Source organism: Saccopteryx bilineata, chromosome 4 (assembly GCF_036850765.1).
Source record: "Saccopteryx bilineata isolate mSacBil1 chromosome 4, mSacBil1_pri_phased_curated, whole genome shotgun sequence".
Lineage (NCBI taxonomy): Eukaryota > Metazoa > Chordata > Mammalia > Chiroptera > Emballonuridae > Saccopteryx > Saccopteryx bilineata.
In genome coordinates this window covers 189,899,704-189,917,213 of record NC_089493.1, presented here as the reverse complement: position 1 = coordinate 189,917,213, position 17,510 = coordinate 189,899,704, and the positions used below count along the sequence as shown (strand labels likewise).

The window sequence follows — 17,510 nt, the reverse complement described above, 5'->3', positions numbered from 1 at the left end:
AATGACTGTCACTGCCCTGTAGGAGCAGAGCTGCTCAAGCCAGGAGGCGGGGCCTGCCCCTGTGCAATCCCCTGACCCTCCAGCGCCACCCCACGCCACCTGTGAGGTCACTCCCCTTATTATGTGCTCTCAGAACACACTTTCCCTCCCTTCCCTTCCCTTCCCTCCCCTCCCCTCCCTTCCTTTTCCCCTTCCCCTTCCCCTTCCCCTTCCCCTTCCCCTTCCCCTTCCCCTTCCCCTTCCCCTTCCCTTCCTTTCCCAGAGGGAACTTTTATCTGAGCTTTGCACCTGTGACAAGATTATTATGGAGGGACAGGTGGGGTAAAGGTCTCTCTCCCATGCCACCCATGGGCTCAGTCATACCCATACCAGGGACCAGGTTTGTATTTTGCTCACCTCTGCATCCTCAGATCCTAACACGACGTCTAGCACATAATGCGTGTGCAGTAATATTTGCAGGATGGATGGTCGGATGAGTGCACAGGGGGATGGATGCATGGATGAATTGCTCTGTGGAGTTTGATCTATGCCTGTATTTCCTTCCTGCCAAATCATGAGCAAAACTGTAAGGCAGTTCAAGGGTCCCCTGAGTTTTCCATGAGACGGGCGTGGAGGTCATTGGTCCTAGGCTGATTGTCAGAAGGAGGAGCAGGAGAAGGCATTTGCCAAGGGAGGCAGCAGTATCGGCAGGCCTGGGAGATCCCAGAAGGCTTCTCTGGGTCTCTGTGAATCTGCAGCATTTATCCTCCGGAATAGGATTCACCTTCCACGGGCCTGAAAGCCCACAAGCCAACGACCAGGATGCACGTCATTTATGGCACATGGCACCGTGAAACAGGTCGGAGGAGCCAGTGTGCTAGACAGGCCAGGTGTCTAGGGGACTCCTGATTGGAGAGGTCCCAGATCTGGAGCTCAGCGTCTCGTGTGAGCTCAGCAGCAGGGTCACTGCCCCACCACTTACCAGAGTACAGTTTCTAGCCATGAGGAGTGGGACAGTGCCCCAGACTTCCTCATTCATTCTCGTAGAACAATAAAGAGACCTTATTACCTCAGACAAGTTATTCATTCATAGGTTGTCTTGGTTACATTACAGTCCTCTTCATCAGATTATGCTCTATAGGTGAAACATTTACAAATCATCTTAGGGTCGGTCACTTCTGTGGCCGGCTGACCTAGTCTGTGCTGGGGGATTTTTTTGTTTGTTTGTTTGTTTTTTTAGTTAAGATACTTTATTTTTTTAGCGAGACAGAGACTGACAGGAAGGGAGAGAGATGAGAAGCATCAAATCATAGTTGCGGCACTTTTGTTGTTCATTGATTGCTTCTCATACGTGCCTTGGCCAGGGGGCTCCAGCCAAGCCAGTCACACCTTGCTCAAGCCAGTGATCTTTGGACTCACGCCAGTGACCTTGGGCTTCTAGCCAGCAGCCATGGGGTCATCATGATGACCCCATGCACAAGTTGGATGAGCCTGTGCTCAAGCAAGTGACCTTGGAGTTTCTAACCTGGGTCCTCAGCATCCCAAGTTGATGCTCTATCCCAGGGGTCGGGAACCTTTCTGGCTGAGAGAGCCATGAACGCCACATATTTTAAAATGTAATTCCGTGAGAGCCATACAATGACCCATGTACGTTACGCATTATCCAATAAAAATTTGGTGTTGTCCCGGAGGACAGCTGTGATTGGCTCCAGCCACCCACAACCATGAACATGAGCGGTAGGAAATGAATGGATTGTAATACATGAGAATGTTTTATATTTTTAACGTTATTATTTTTTTTATTAAAGATTTATCTGCGAGCCAGATGCAGCCATCAAAAGAGCCACATCTGGCTCGCGAGCTATAGGTTCCTGACCCCTGCACTATCCACTGTACTACCACCTCATCAGGCTGTGCTGTTATTTCTCTTATTTTATTTTTGAAATTAAAATTAAATAATATTGAATTAACATTCAATATTATTTTATATTAGTTTAACGTGTACAGTGTAGTGGTTAGACAATTATATAATTTACATAGTGAGGCCATGATAATTCTAGTATATTCCTTGTGAGACTAATCTAATCAATCACTACCCTTCATCAGTTGATTAATATAATCAACTGTCAATCCAATCAATCCCTAATTTAAGCAACCACTATTCTACTCTGACCACTTAATATGCTCAGCTACATAATCTAATCAGTCCCTGCCCAACAAGCTGCTCAATCCGATAATCTAATCAACCTCTTTTTTAAACAAATGCTTAATATGGCCCAGACACTTAATCTAATCAACCCGTGCCTAAAAAAGCCGCTTAATCGGATTAACTGCTTAATCCAACTGACTGGTAATCTGACTGGCCCCTAATTTAATCGGATGTATGATCTAATCGATAGATTAGGGCTTGATTAGATCAAAGATCCATTTTTGATTGATCAGCTGATTAACTTCAGCAGTAGATCAAATCATGGGGCTTCATTAAATAAGGGGTTGACCAGATCAAGGCAGCATGGCTGATTGGATTATGTAGGCAATTTTAATAGGTGCAATTAGATTAATAGCAGATTGGGGCTTGTACTGATTAGATTAAGATAGTTATATAGGTTAGGCAGTGATCAGATTATGGGTTGATTAGTTTAGCAGGCCATCAGATTAGATGTTGATTAAATCATCAGCGAAAAGGTCAATATGGCCAATCAGATTACTTTGTAGTTCTGATTAGATTAGGAGCTCAATGAGATTAAGCACAGATTAGATTAAGGTCACTCATGTCAGAGATTGCCTAGATTAAGCTGCTGATCAGATTATATGCCGGATCCGATTATGCCTTTATTAGATTATGGACTGATTTGGTTGGAAGTGATTAGATTAGCATCTAATTATATTGGTGGCTTGTTACATTAGTAGTGTATTACATTAGGCAGATTAGATTAGGCAAATAGATACATCCCTACCAAGAATAAATTTATTAGATGCAACCTTAATATGTGATGTGACTACAGTGAATATAGGGGCACTTATATTCCTTTTTGTTTCCTTTTATATTAAATGTATTGTGGTGATGCCCTGGCCAGTTTGCTCAGTGGATAGCACATCAACCCTGCATATGGATGTCCTGGGTTCAATTCCATTCAGGGCACACAGGAAAAGCAACCATCTGATTCTCACTCCCTCCCTCTTCTTTCCCTCTTCCCCTCCCACAGCCAATGGCTTGATTAATTCAGTCATCCTCCCTAGAAGCTGAGGATAGTTCAGTTGGTCTGAGTGACAGCCTCAGGCACTAAAAATAGCTCAATTGATACAAGCATCACCGCCACACAGGGTTTGCTGGGTGGATGCTGGTGGGGGCATATGCAGGAGTCTGTCTTACTATCTCCCTTCATCTCAAATAAATAAATAAATAATTTAATTAATGTATTGTGGTGACATTGGTTAATAGGGTCATATAGGTTTCAAGTGTGCATCTCTATGATATATTCTTTCGAGTTAGTGTTTTGGGTTTCTTCAGATATTTTCCCAGAAGTAGAATCACTGAGTCATAAGGTAGTTGTTCCCTTTATAATTTTTTAAGGAGCCTCCATATTATTGTCCACAGTGGCTGCACCAATCTGCATTCCCATCAGCAGTGCATGACCATTTCCTTTTCTCCATATCCTCGCCAGCACTTATTTGTTGATTTATTGATGGTAGCCATTCTGACAGGTGTGGGGTAACATCTCATTGTGGTTTTAATTTGCATGTCTCTGATGACTGGTGACATGCAGCATCTTTTCATATGTATATTGTTCCTCTGTATGTCCTCTGTGGAGAAGTGTCTTTTCAGGTCCTCTGCCCATTTTTAATTGGATTTTTTTTGTTTTGGGGGATGTTGAGTTGTATGCGATTTTTATAAATTTTGTATATTAACCCCTTATCATTAATGGATATCTTCTCTCATTCAGTGGGTTGTCTTTTCATTTTGTTGTTGGTTTCCTTTGCTGTGCAAAAATATTTCAGTTTCATGTGGTCCCATTTGTTTATATTTTCTTTTGTTTTTCTTGCCTGAGGAGATATATCAGAAAAAAATATTGCTAAAGGAAATGTTCGAGAATTTACTGCCTATGATTTCTTCCAGGAGTTTCATGGTATCAAGTCACACTTAAGTCTTTAATCCATTTTGAGTTTATGACTTTAGTATTCTTTGTTTCTGGGACTTAAAATCCTTGCTAGATCCCCAGATATTTTGCTTCTAATAGTTGTAACCTGGTTTTGTATTGTCAACTCTGTCTTAAAATATTAGCATTACCTGGGACATGGAATAAACCGCGACCAGTCTCTGTCATTGAACCCCGGAGTGTCTGAATGACTCAAGGGCTTTGAAGATTCACAGTGTTTAGGCAGATTGGGGGAAAAAATTAGAAAAATAAAATCTGAGAATAGCGCATTTACCTGTTTGTTCATTGCCATCTTCACCACCTCTAGCTGACCACGGGGAGGGCACCTTCTCCTGGCACGGTGACACCCCTTGGCCCCCTTCTGGGCTCTGTTTCTTTGCTGAGTCACAGACCTTTAGCATTGGGAAATACTGGTGCGATCATTTGCTTGAGCCTTTCCATTTTATAGCAGGGGAGAAACTTCCTAGGACTACATAATTAATTTACTAAAAGTACGAAGCTAAAATCTATAACCACCGACAGCCAATTTTATGTTACCTACATTTTGCTGTGTTGATACTCCTTTCTTTTCTCCCGAACCACACCATCTAGCCCAGGAAGGCATCTTTGATCACAGCGGGCTTAATTTGGGGCTCATGATGGTAAGAACACACTGCCGTGGCATGATCACGGCACTTGGGAGTCAGTTGGTTCTGAGTTTGAATTCTAGCTCTGCCATTTAAATCTAAGTGATCTCGGGCAATTTACTTAAGTGGCCAGAGCCTCAGTTTCCCCCACATGGAGAAGGAAGTATGAAACTGAACCTCATTTAGTTGCTATGATGATTAAAGAAACCAATCATGGAAAACATTCAGCTCAATATCTGACTTTTAACAAATAGATTTAAGTTCTTTCTTTTCAGAAGGCTTACTTACCATTCTAGGACCGAGGCGCGCCTTCTAACTCCTGCCGGCCGTCGTGTGGACCCCCATCCATTTGTGCGTGCATTACAGCCAGCGTCACCTTGCGCACTGGCCGGGCACCATCGAGGCAGTAGTGAGTAAGGAAGACAAGGCCCGTCCTGGGTTTTCGCTGGGAAGCCCCAGCCGCTGTCCCCCATCTGAGCTGAGCTGGGGAAGCAGCTTCAAGCTGCCTCCCAGGCGTGGGGAAGGCAGGCTGGGGCCCGAGGCTGCAGGACCGCTGAGCAGCGTGTCCTCAAGGCTCCGACCCCCTCCGCCTGCATCACTAGGCCAGATTCTTGGTCCCTACAGTTGAGGTTCCATTCTGGAGAGATCACCCACTCTAGATAGCCGGGGAGGTGGGGCCTCTGCAGAATGTCACTCATAATTTGAGCAACCAATATTGTGTTTGCTTTGGATCCATAAAGTCACAGACAATGTGGAATAGTGACCTCCCAGATGGTTTTCACATGTGTAGGGAATTTTCTTACACAAGTTTGGCGATGCACCCACATTAACCAACACAGCCAGAGCCTCTCTTTCCCCTGATGAGCTCCACCTGGCTTTGGATACCTGTCAGGACCTAGGATGTTATTCTTGGGTGAGGCTTTAGATTCTCTAGGAGTATGTGGGCCAAATTCTTCATTTACAGATGGGTAAACTGAGGTCCAAAGTGAACCATAACCTGCACAAGGTCACAAGCAAGATAGTGTCAGAGGCAGGATTCGAACTCAGACTTCCAGATTCACAGACAAGCGCTATTTCTTCTTTGCCACAACTCCAGGAAGACTTAATGCTGAAAAGCAACCACTTTCTTTTCAAATCTCAACCTGAATCCATCGGCTGTGCCTGCCTGGAGCCTTCCACATGGAGAGAGGTGAGGCCGTATTCAGCCTCCTGAACAAATGCCAGAGATGTTTAAATTAGGCCTGGCATTTTTTTTTTTTCTAGGAAGACGTGAACATACACAAGGGGGTGAGGCGTGGCCCAGGGAGGCAGGTGTCAGACCCTGGAGGGCCACCAGAGTGACACGGAATCAACGTGCTCATTCTTTAGACCAGTGTCTTCCAAAGAATGACAGCATAACTCTAGGGGCACATGGAAACTTTAAAGAATTTATTTATGCATCAATTTAACGTGCAATACGGAGGAAATATAACTAAGTACATCAAGGTCTTGATTTTACTGATATTTACGGTTTTTCCTGGTTTTTTTGTTTGTTTTCTGACAGAGACAGAGAGTCAGAGAGAGGGACAGATAGGGACAGAGAGACAGGAAGGAAGAGAGATGAGAATCATCAAGTCTTCGTTTTGCAGCACCTTAGTTGTCCATTGATTGTTTTCTCACATGTGCCTTGACTGGGAGGCTAAAGTAGAGTGAGTGACCCCTTGCTCAAGTCAGCAACCTTGAGGTCAAGCCAGTGACCTTGGGCTTCAAGCCAGTGACCTTTGGACTAAAGCCAGAGATACTGGGGTCATGTCTATGATCCCATATTCAAGCCAGCGACCTTGGGTCTAAGCTGGTGAGCCTTGCTCAAACCAGATGAGCCCGCGCTCAAGCTGGCGACCTCAGGGTTTCAAACCTGGGTCCTCCTCGTCTCAGTCTGACGCTCTATCCATTGCGCCACCACCTGGTCAGGCTACGGTTTTTCTTCTTTAAACATTTTTTTCTAATGTTTAAACATTTTTTTTTAATGTGAGTCAATCTAAAAGGAAGTGAAAGTAAACACGACAAAAATCTTGAAGGTGAAAAAAAAGTGGCAAAAGTTTGGAAAATGCCACATCAAATGAACCTTCCCAAGCATCTGTTATATGCCAAGCAGTCTGCTGCCTGCCGGGAGTGTCACAGTTAATGGAGTATATGACCCATGGCTCGAAGCTCTCGACCCGGTGTGAGAAATAGCAGTTGAAGAAGGTGCAGGCTGAACCGGGGGTCAGTTCTGCTAGGATAACGGAGGTGGGTGTCAGATTGAGGTGACGTCTGAACTGGCTGCTGGGCATACCCAGTCATCCCGTTAGTCGTAGGCTTTCGTGACGGCAGTGAACAGTGTCCCCAGTGCCACGGAGCCGATGTGCTTGCAGGATGGTCCAGGAAACATGTGATGCAAGTGCAGGTTTTGACAAAGGCCATGAAGGAAACAGCTGCTGCAGCATAAGGACGGCGGGGCGATCGGGAAGGTCTCCCCGAAGAGCGAGGCTGAAACATAACGGTTCGGAAGCTGTAGCCATAGGGAGGGCGGCACAGAGGGTTGCAAGCAGAGGGGAGAGTGTGTGCGAGGACTCGGAGGCAGGAAAGGACTCGGGGTGTGCTAGGAACTGGAAGGAGGCCAGCCAGGGGGGTTGCTGAGCAGGGAGCAAGGGGGCAGGTGGGCCAGGGACAAGATCGCAGGGGGTGGTGGGCAGCAGTAACGGGGGCTTGGATTCTGAACTCAGTGAGAGGTCAAGAGAAGGAGTGAGAAGCCCTGGCCGGTTGGCTCAGCGGTAGAGCGTCGGCCTGGCATGCGGGGGACCCGGGTTCAATTCCCGGCCAGGGCACACAGGAGAAGCGCCCATTTGCTTCTCCACCCCCCCCCCCTTCCTCTCTGTCTCTCTCTTCCCCTCCCACAGCCAAGGCTCCATTGGAGCAAAAGATGGCCCGGGCGCTGGGGATGGCTCCTTGGCCTCTGCCCCAGGCGCTAGAGTGGCTCTGGTCGCAGCAGAGCGACACCCCGGAGGGGCAGAGCATCGCCCCCTGGTGGGCGTGCCAGGTGAATCCTGGTCGGGCGCATACAGGAGTCTGTCTGACTGTCTCTCCCCGTTTCCAGCTTCAGAAAATAAATACAAAAAAAAAAAAAAGAAAAGAGAGGAGTGAGGGGTTGTCTGGCAGGCATCTGGGGGGTGGGCACTCGGGTCAAGGGGATAACCAAGGCCCAGAGACAAGCAGGGGCGTAGTGAGCTTCAGGATTGGCCCGTCCTGCTCATCGGAGGAAGAAGCAGGGAATAATGCTACGACAGCCCATTGGAGCCCATTAGTCTCAGGCACTGAATGTTACGCCCGGTCCCTTGGACGTGATATCTTTTTTTTTTTTTTTTAACTGTGGTGCACTACACATAACATAAACTTGACCTTCTTAACCATTTTAAGTGTCCAGTTCAGTACTGTTGAGTACATTCACGCTGTTGCGCAAGCGATCTCTAGAACTCTGCTCACTTGCAGAACTAAAACCCTGTCCCCTCTCTGCCCAGCAGCTGCAGACCCCGGCGGCCGCCATCTTACTGTCTGTCTCTGTGAATCTGACTGCACGAGGTACCTAATATAAGTGGAATCCGGCAGTGTTTGACCTCTGCGCCTGGCTCATCCCACTTAACGTAATGGTTCATCCACGTTGCAGCACGTGTCAGAAGTTCCTTCCTTCTTAAGGCCGAGTCACCGTCCGTTGTGTGTATACACGTTTTGTTTACTGAGTCATCCGTCGATAGACAGCTGGGCTCCCTCCGCCCCTTAGCTCTCATGAATAATGCTGCTAGGAACATGGATGTTCGAAATCTCTCTTCAGGACCCTGATTTCAATATTTTTTGACCCAGAAGAGGACTTGCTGGGTCATATAGTGATTCCATGTTTAACTTTTTGAGGAGCCACCATAACATTTTTCACAGCAGCGACACCATTTTACATTCCCAGCAAGAGTCCCCAAGGGTTTCAATTTCTCCACATCCTCCCGACCCGTGTTAGGAACTGATTTTTTTTTTTTTTTCTGAAGCTAGAAATGGGGAGAGACAGTCAGACAGACTCCCGCATGCGCCCGACCTGGATCCACCCGGCATGCCCACCATGGGGCGACGCTCTGCCCACCAGGGAGCGATGCTCTGCCCCTCCAGGGCGTCGCTCTTTTGTGACAGAGCCATCCCCAGCGCCTGGGCCATCTTTGCTTCAGTGGAGCCTCGCTGCGGGAGGGGAAGAGAGAGACAGAGAGGAAGGAAAGGGGGAGGGGTGGAGAAGCAGATGGGCGCTTCTCCTGTGTGCCCTGGCCGGGAATCGAACCCGGGACTTCCGCGTGCCAGGCCGACGCTCTACCACTGAGCCAACCGGCCAGGGCCAGGAACTGATTTTTTAATAGCAGTCATCCTCAAGTGTGTAGCATGCTGTCTCCTTATGGTTTTGATTTTCATTTCCCAAGTGATTAGTGGTGCTGAGCGTCTTTTCATGTGGCTGTTGGCTGTTTTTTTCTATCTTCCTGTTCAAGTCGTTTGCCCATTTTTCAACTGGGTAGTTTTTGTTGTTGAGTGTGCTTTATTTATTAAACAGCGACAAGCAAAAGGCTCTGAAGCAGGGCACTCCCACAGTCAGATCCAGGCTGCAGAAACATGGGTCAGGTGGCAGGAGAGATGAACTACAGGCTGGAAACACACCGCAGGGCTCCCGGGGAGAGGGGTTTGCGAGACCCAGCTGAGAGATGGTGATCGCTGGAATCCGGGCGGAGATATTGACTAACAGAGTGACTAACGACATCCACTCCCTCCTGCAAACGCAGTCCCCAAATCGGAGGCCTGCGTCCCCTCCTAGAGAAATGGGCTCCCTTGCAGGACTGCATATCCATGCCTCCCCCACAGCTGAGTGGATGGGTCAGACTTCCTGCTCTTGGGGAGCTCTGGCTTGTAGATTTGTGATGACCCTGAATTCTGAGTCACTGCACCTGCAAAAAAAAAAACAAAAAAAAAACACACAACAAATAAAAACCACTGTGATCACTGAACAACACCCTGATGGATGAAACACTTGGTGCAAATCTCTCCTGGAACGGGGAGTTTCGGGAGAAGCTGTGGCAATGCCAGGTCCTCCGCGCTCCGTGTCACAAGCTGACCCTTGTCAGCTGACTTTCAGTCAGTTTTCCGGCAGCTAGCTATGCTCCAAAATGTGCTTTTCTTTCTTCTTTCTTTCTTTCTTTTTTTTTTTTTTTCCTTTGGCTATAAAAAGGCCAGCACCTCCCTTAGTTACTGCCTTTGAATGTAACAAATGACATTCTCTTGCCTTGTACTGGAAAAGCAGTGGAGCTTAGAGCTGGCAAGCCTGGACCTGACGTTGGGACTGAGCACACCACCCTGGAAGCCTCAGGGAAACGGCTCCTGTTTTTTTTTAACAAGACCGAGATAGCTGATGGCCTCACTCAGCGTCCACTGCAACCTCCTCCTGGGCACTGTCCCCCACTACAGAGGTGGGAAGGCTAAAAATGACTGTCCCCAGACCCGCCTGCAGCCAGGGCGTGGGGGGCGACTGTGTATCTGCCTCCTGATGGACTCGTGTGGGGCCAGGACCCAGGGCCGGCTTAGGCGGGAAGGGGAGAGGCCGGCCAGGGATCCGTGCTGCTGGTATGGCCCCTGCAGGCAGGGGGAGCTCTGGAGCCAGCAGCTCTGGTTGGAGCGTCTGAACTCCCACATGGGGGTGAAGAGAGTGAGACGCTGGCACCAGCAGTCAGGGCCGCTGTGTCCTGCCTCCCCGGCTTGTGCAGAGAGGCAGCCCCCTTGGCCAGCCAGGTCGGCAGTGCTGTGTGTGCAAGTTACTGCTCCCGGCGGCGTGTCCCGGAGCCCGACACTCCGGCGACGGTACCCAGTGCCTGTGAAAGCGTCTCAGCCCAGCCTCTACAAACAGGTGCTTCCAAAAGTGTCGGTCTCCCCGTCACCTGCATCAGGGCCCAGACTCGTTCGCGCGGTTTGGGAGGTCATCACCAAATAACGAGGGAATGTGGCCCTGGCCGGTTGGCTCAGTGGTAGAGCATCGGCCTGGCGTGCAGGAGTCTCGGGTTCGATTCCTGGCCAAGGCACACAGGAGAAGCGCCCATCTGCTTCTCCATCCCTCCCCCTCTCCTTCCTCTCTGTCTCTCTCTTCCCCTCCCACAGCCAAGGCTCCACTGGAGCAAAGTTTGCCTGGGCACTGAGGATGGCTCTGTGGCCTCTGCCTCAGGCGCTAGAATGGCTCTGGTTGCAACAGAGCAACGCCCTAGATGGACAGAGCATTGCCCCCTGGTGGGCATGCCGTGTGGATCCCGGTCGGGCGCATGCAGGAGTCTGACTGCCTCCCCGTTTCCAACTTCAGAAAAATACAACAAAAAAAAAATAACGAGGGAATGTTCCCAGCACCATTTCCAGCTCCTGAACCAGTTGACTCTGAGTCTGAAATTGGGGGTGACATGCACCTCGTTGGAGGAGGGCACTGCTTTCCTCCGTGATGGGATCTCGGGGGCGGGAGGGGGGACTTCTCTGCCCTGCCCCCTCCACGCTGCCCAGTCCTCCCACCTGCTCACTGATCTCCAGGTGGTTTTGAAAAGGGGGAAAGTCTTTCTCACTTAGGAGTAAGCTCAAAACTCAAATGCTCCTGCATTCACTACACTGATCTGAGTTAAAGGGAGGTGCCGCTGTTGACCCGGGCTCCTTTCCTAAGGGGAGTGTTTGGGGAAGAAGGAGTGAGGGAGATGGGAAATGCTGGACCCCAGTCCACGGAGGGAGGGACACAGGACCCAGGAAGGGGAGGCCAGTACCGCCCTGAGTCCAGAAGGCCTGTCGCCCAGTAACACGCGGAACTAGGATGCCTTCAGGCCGTGCCCGTGCACAACCGCTTAGCCCCCACGCCCGTGGCCCCTGGGAGCCGCCGGGAGGAAGCTGGCCAGTGGCTGACACGCCGAGAGCAAGGGGGCCAGCGAACTAGAGAGAGACTGGCAAGCGGGCGGGGATCAGACCCTGCGGGGCCCCCGTGGACCATGTCAAGGACCCTTGTCCCGTCCAGTGGTTGACAAACATTTTCTGTAAAGGGCCAGACCGTCTCCATCACAACGGCCCCAGTCTGCCATGCGGCCCGAGAGCAGCGTGGGCCAGCCCTGCGTGAACGAGCGAGCTGCGTCCCGGACACCGCGCCGACGCCTGGCCTCGTCTAAGGACGCTCAGAAGCCTTCAGAAGATGTGTGGGAAGGGTGACCTGACCATATTTGTGTTTGTAACGGAGTCCCCTGACTTCAGGGTGGAGAGGGGATTGGATAAGAACCCAGGGATCTGAGCAGCCCGGGAAGAGGTGACGTGGTGACTTGGACCCTGCCAGTGGGGACCGAGAAGTGGATTGCACAGATGCAATGATAGAAGGTGGTGATTGGTCAGACATGAAAATGAAGGACAAGAAAACATCGAGATGGATGCCCAGGAGGGACTCTGGCTTGTAGAATGTTCTGGGGGGTCAGCTTGTTCATTTTGGCGTGGTTTTTTTTTCCTTTTCTTTCATCTAGAATTTGTTAAAATAAACCATTTCCTCCCAACTTTCTCGCCCCAGGCATCTCCCTTCCGTTTATGCATTCACTGTCTATCATGTCCCCATCACAGGGCTGCAGGCGGGAAGCAGCCTGGACTCCTTTCTCCCTGACTCCTGCTCTCATCCAATTAAGTACGTGAGCTGTCAGCTCAGCCGCTCAACGCCTCTTAAATCTAAATATCCTTGCTTTTCACATCTACGCAATTCCAAGTTCGGATAGCAAGATTTTTGATAACATGTCCAGGTATCAGAGAAGTCTCCAAAGATTTGTCTGAAACCATCTCCGTTTCTGAGTTAGGGTAGAGGGGTCCCTCACGGAGTAGCGATCATAGTTTCCTATTCATTCCTGGTAGCCCGCCCCAGGCTCAGGCCCAGACCTCTTCCTGGCAGACATAGCTCCCTTACGATCCATCTGTACGTCACTGCCTGATCAAAGTTCATAGACGCTAGTGTTGCGTGCCCGCCTCAAACCTGCGTTGGTTGCCCATCGCCACCAGACTGAAGCTCATAGCCCTTGTCCTGGCATTCTGACGTCTCTATGACCTCAGAGTCTCTCTCTCTCTCTGGGACTCTGACTTTGGTCAGTCTTTTCTCAAATACACCTCGCCTCTATGCATGCTCACCTCTACAGATTTTTACTCACGTGGGTCCCCACCGCCCACTTCTTGTGTTCCATACAGGATTAATCTTGGTGGCAAGAAGAAAGGTCTCAGCATGGACCCTTGTTCCTTAGCCTTTTAACATCACGGCATGGGGCCAGTTACTTCTGACAGCCTCGGTTTGCCCATCGGTAAAATGGGGTTCATTTCGTTAACCTTACAGGGTTGGTATGAATATTAAAGGGAGGAAGCTCACAGACCGCATTTAAAATGTATCAGGTGTTTGGTAAACAGTGCTTTCCTTCCCCACACTCCCTAAGAGCGGTTGATAGAATGAAACAGGCATTTATGAATAAAGTGCTTACAACAGTGTCTGGCAGTCACTCTGAGTTCAGTGAAAGTTGATCATTGTTCTTGTTTAATTTGAGGATGTATCGGGCAGAATCTTTAAGCTGTTCTCCCTCTGCCTGTCACTCCATCGTTATGGTAATCAGCTTGGGAAGTTGGAGATCAAGAACGCTCCCCAGGCGGGGTGCTCGGGCAGCTGGGAGCCGGGGCAGGAGAGATGTCGCAGCCGCCGGCAGGAGGAGGCAGTGCTGGTGGGCGCATTTCCCAAAAATCAACCTCACTCCATTTTTAATTTGGCTAATGGCTGGCCTTTACTTGAGATATGCTGAAATAACTATTTTAATAAGGAGGGCTAATGCACTCATTTCTCCCCCTCCCTCCCCCGGCATCAGCAAGGACGTGGTGCCGTGAGGGATCTCACCCTTTTATTTTAATTAAGCATACAGCCGTGCGTGCGTGCGAGGCTTGTAAAAATGTTGCCGACAGAGAAATGCGTTAATGCCGTGAACTGGAGGTTGGCTCGCCCCACACATCTTTCACTACCTAACGCTGCCCTCTCCGTTTCTCACGTGAGGGGAATGGAGCAGCCGCGGCACGCGCCTGTGAGTGGGAGCCCGAGGGAAGTTTGGGGATCGTGAGAGTTTTCAAGAAGGTCAGGAAGAGAGGGACCAGGAAAAGGAGAGCTGTTTTCCAGGCATGATTACGTGCAGAGAATGATCCCTTTAGATAGAGGTCCTCTATCATTTTTCCTTCCACGTCAGGTGGCAGATGAAATCGAAATACACAGGTTTCGAGGGCGAGACAAATTAGGATGTTAAATCAGAGACCTGGGATTTCAACTCAGCCGGTCTCACTCGACAGCGCCTGCTCTTCTGTCATTGCGCCCAGCTCCTGTCCCGCTGCAAGGGCAGAGGATGTGCCCTGGGGGTGGGTGGCCGTCCCTGGTTCCACAGGCCACCCGTCCGTCCGTAGGACGCCTTGCATCTGGTCTCTGGGGGCGTGCAGCGTGGGAGACGCAGGGGATGATATCTGGGAGTCCCTTTCTTTAAAAAAAATTAGGGAGAGAGACTCCGTTTGAATAAGCCAGAAAAAGAGAGAGACACACACAGAGAAAGTGACTTAAGCAAAAGATGATTTAAAGAGAAGAGGCTTCACCCACACTCAGGGAAGAAAGCGCCAACTAGCAGAGGGGGAGAGAAGGCAGCGGTGTGGCAATGGACGCTGCCCAAATGCCCACAGGCCCGGCTCCCGAGGGCCCCGAGGGTGCCCCAGCCCTGAGCGAGGGAGCCGGGAGTGTAGCCCGCAGCACAAGCCTGTACGCCCTCCGTGCAGCGCGTCCGCCTCCCCGGTGAATGATTCATCCTGAGAGCACCCTCCCGGCCTCTAGTTAGACGGCTGCTCTCGCTCTCCCCAAAATTGTTGAGATTCCCTGAGTGTGAGGTGCCCTGCAGAGGGGACGTTAGGAACCGGGTCAAGTTCGTAGATGCAGGGGCCCCCACGGATAGGACCAGAGTCTCCTGCTGGCTGAAACCGCTGACTCCTAAAACAGCTATGTGTGGGTACCTGCCCTGAGGGCGGGGCTGCCTGCCTTTCTGCGCAGCCTCCAACTGTCCTCTTCTAGGGTTCTGCCCAGACGGGACCAGCTGTCCACAAGTCCCTTCTCTTCCAGAATCAAGGTCAGTGGTTGAGACGGAGAGTTTGCTGTTTGGGGAACTCGGGGTGCTAGAGCTTCCTGCTAAAAATAAGTGACAGTCAGTCCCACGTAGTAAAAGCCAAAACCCGCACTTGATTTTTAAGCCTTTAAATTGCTTGGTGTGTGCCGATTGTGGAAAGGGACTCTTCTCAGAGCTGAGTCTGAACAGAGAAAAGAGCCCTGAACAGCATCGGACTGGGGGCGCGTCACCACAACATGGAACAGAAAACGTTCTCTGCTTCCCTGTCCCCACCTGTTATCAATGAGGATGTGATTTTAAATAAGTACATAGAATCCAAAGTATAATCTGTTATGCTACTATTATTGAAACTAAAGCACCCTCGTGGTATTTAATCTGAAAAAGAGAAGCCTAATGTGTGATTCAGTTTATCTTTATTAAATGAGGGACTATTTTTTTTTTTAGTTTTTTTTAATTATAAAAATATAATGTTGTTTTTTAAAAAAACATATATTACCTAAACTTACAATATAAAAGCTCCTATCCCTTCCTGTATCCTCCTCCGCAGAAGTAGCCATTATGAGAAGCTCGTTATCGTTCCAGAAAGTTCCTATACATAATGAAAGCGAGTCTTAAGGTTTGCTGTTTCACTTCCCAAATGTATCCTGGCTCTGTTTCCATGACAGAAAATACTTCTCTTTAAATAAACTGCATGGTATTATGTTGTCTAGATGCACTAGGATTTAGTTTAACACGAACCAGGTAATCATGGACAGAGATTTAAATTGTTTCTAGTATGCTAAGACAGTGGTGCAGTAAACATTTTTTTTTTCATATATCTTTGCTCATTAGTCCGAGTATGTGTATAGAAAAAGTCTCTAGCAGTGGAATGGCTGGGGCTAAGGGTGTGAGCATGTGCTATTCGGGTAGGTTCTGCTCGGTGCTCCTAGGGAGGGCGTTTTGGCGTTTGATTTGAGAAGGACGTTGACATGTCATCAGAACCTAGTGAAGAAGAAACGAAACAGGCACCGATTAAAGCCAGAGTCCTTTCAGCTGGACAGCAAGTACAGCATCACCATCCACGTGGAACCTTCAAAGCATCCTTGAGGCTGCGGTGTTCTTTTTTTCCTAAGAGCTTTAGAAAGAGCTGTCCTCATCGGGGCCCCAGTGCTGCACTGCTACGTGGATGCCGTGGGGGAGGGGGGAGGCGGGGGGGGGGGGTCACAGCCACGCCACATCTGTCCGGGGCCCAAGCCGCAGAGAGCTAATTCTCCCAGAATTAATGGCGCGTGCGAGGAAGTTGCTGGAAACACAAATCGGGCTCACAAACCTCGTATGAAATACGTTCGAAATCCCTCACCTCGGGGTAGCCATTGACGACACAGCCTCAGTGACAACTGATACACGAACTTCCTCTACCCAAGTATGACTAGTCCCAGGGACCCTTTAAATGTCACTTTCTTTCTTGTTTGCCCAAGTCAGACCATCCGGCAGAAAGGCACACACAGATATTTGTAAGTCAGATGCAGTGCACGGTTGAGCTTTCCTCCCGCTATGAGTCTCTCCACACCTTGAATTTTGGACTCTGGAGCCGTTTTTAAATGCAGCTTCATTTTTCTTCCCTGTCATTACCTGATTTCATCTGAAAATCTCAGCATGTGGTTCTCTTTTCCCTTAATTCATTAGATTTGGCATTGCTGTTTATTATGACATCTGTCTAATAGAACATCTCTGAAGCGCCAGGATGTTAAAAAAACAACAACAACAACAACAAAAAAAACAAAAACAACCAGGAGGCTTTAACTCTTCAGGGCTAACTGGAGTCTGTTTAAATTTATAGAGGTGACTTGAGGCCTTTGTAGATCTTCCTCCAGATAGAAATAGATTTGTAATCAAAATGATAATCCGTATTCCCTCATTCCTCAGCGGAGGTGAATGGAAAGAGATGGTGGGGGGGGGGGGGGTTGGGGGAGGGGGACAGGGAGGCTGAGCTATTTATTCACAGATTGTTTAAAGTCAGAGTTAGTCTGTCTTGGGAGAGAAGATTGTATTAGCTTGATAAAGCGAGCCCTTTCAGCCTGGGGAAAACGCATTACACAGAGCACCTCAAAGGTTTCCCTGGCTCTCCACAGCAAAATTAGATTTGAACACGCCAAAACCTTCCACGCTGGAGGGTATGCTTGCACAGATAATGTGGTCCAAAAAAAAAAAAAAAAAAGAGCAATACCAATTTTTTTTTTCTTTTTTGATGAGAAACAGTTGACATTACAACAGACCCCCAAGATTTAGAGAAGGCTGGCAGGGAACACAGGGGCATGGTGGAAGGGCGTGTGGCCATGTTTCTTTAGGACAGACAGAATCTTGTTTGGAGTTCTGGTTGGAATTCTTCAGCACGGAGTATGAATGAGAAACAAATACGGGCCTTTGACTGAGACTGATGTCCGGGGACCCGTCCTTCCCTTTCCCACCAGGCCACGCAGGTTAGGAAGTCGGCCAGGAACCCGGCTGATGTGCACAGCCAGGCACAGGCCCCCGGCCGAGCTGAGCAGGTGGGCCCACACCCACCT

At 49.2% G+C, this 17,510-nt stretch overlaps 1 protein-coding gene and 1 non-coding gene across 3 annotated transcripts in view; one reads left to right on the top strand and one right to left on the bottom strand.

The window, feature by feature from the left end:
* The window catches only part of SLIT3 (slit guidance ligand 3), a 606,305-nt gene that overhangs the window by 345,736 nt on the left and 243,059 nt on the right, over nt 1–17,510 (top strand). The gene's annotated exons all lie outside the window — the stretch shown is intronic.
* Nucleotides 9,075–9,150, bottom strand: TRNAA-GGC (transfer RNA alanine (anticodon GGC)). Its single transcript has one exon. It is a non-coding gene; the product is annotated as a tRNA-Ala (tRNA).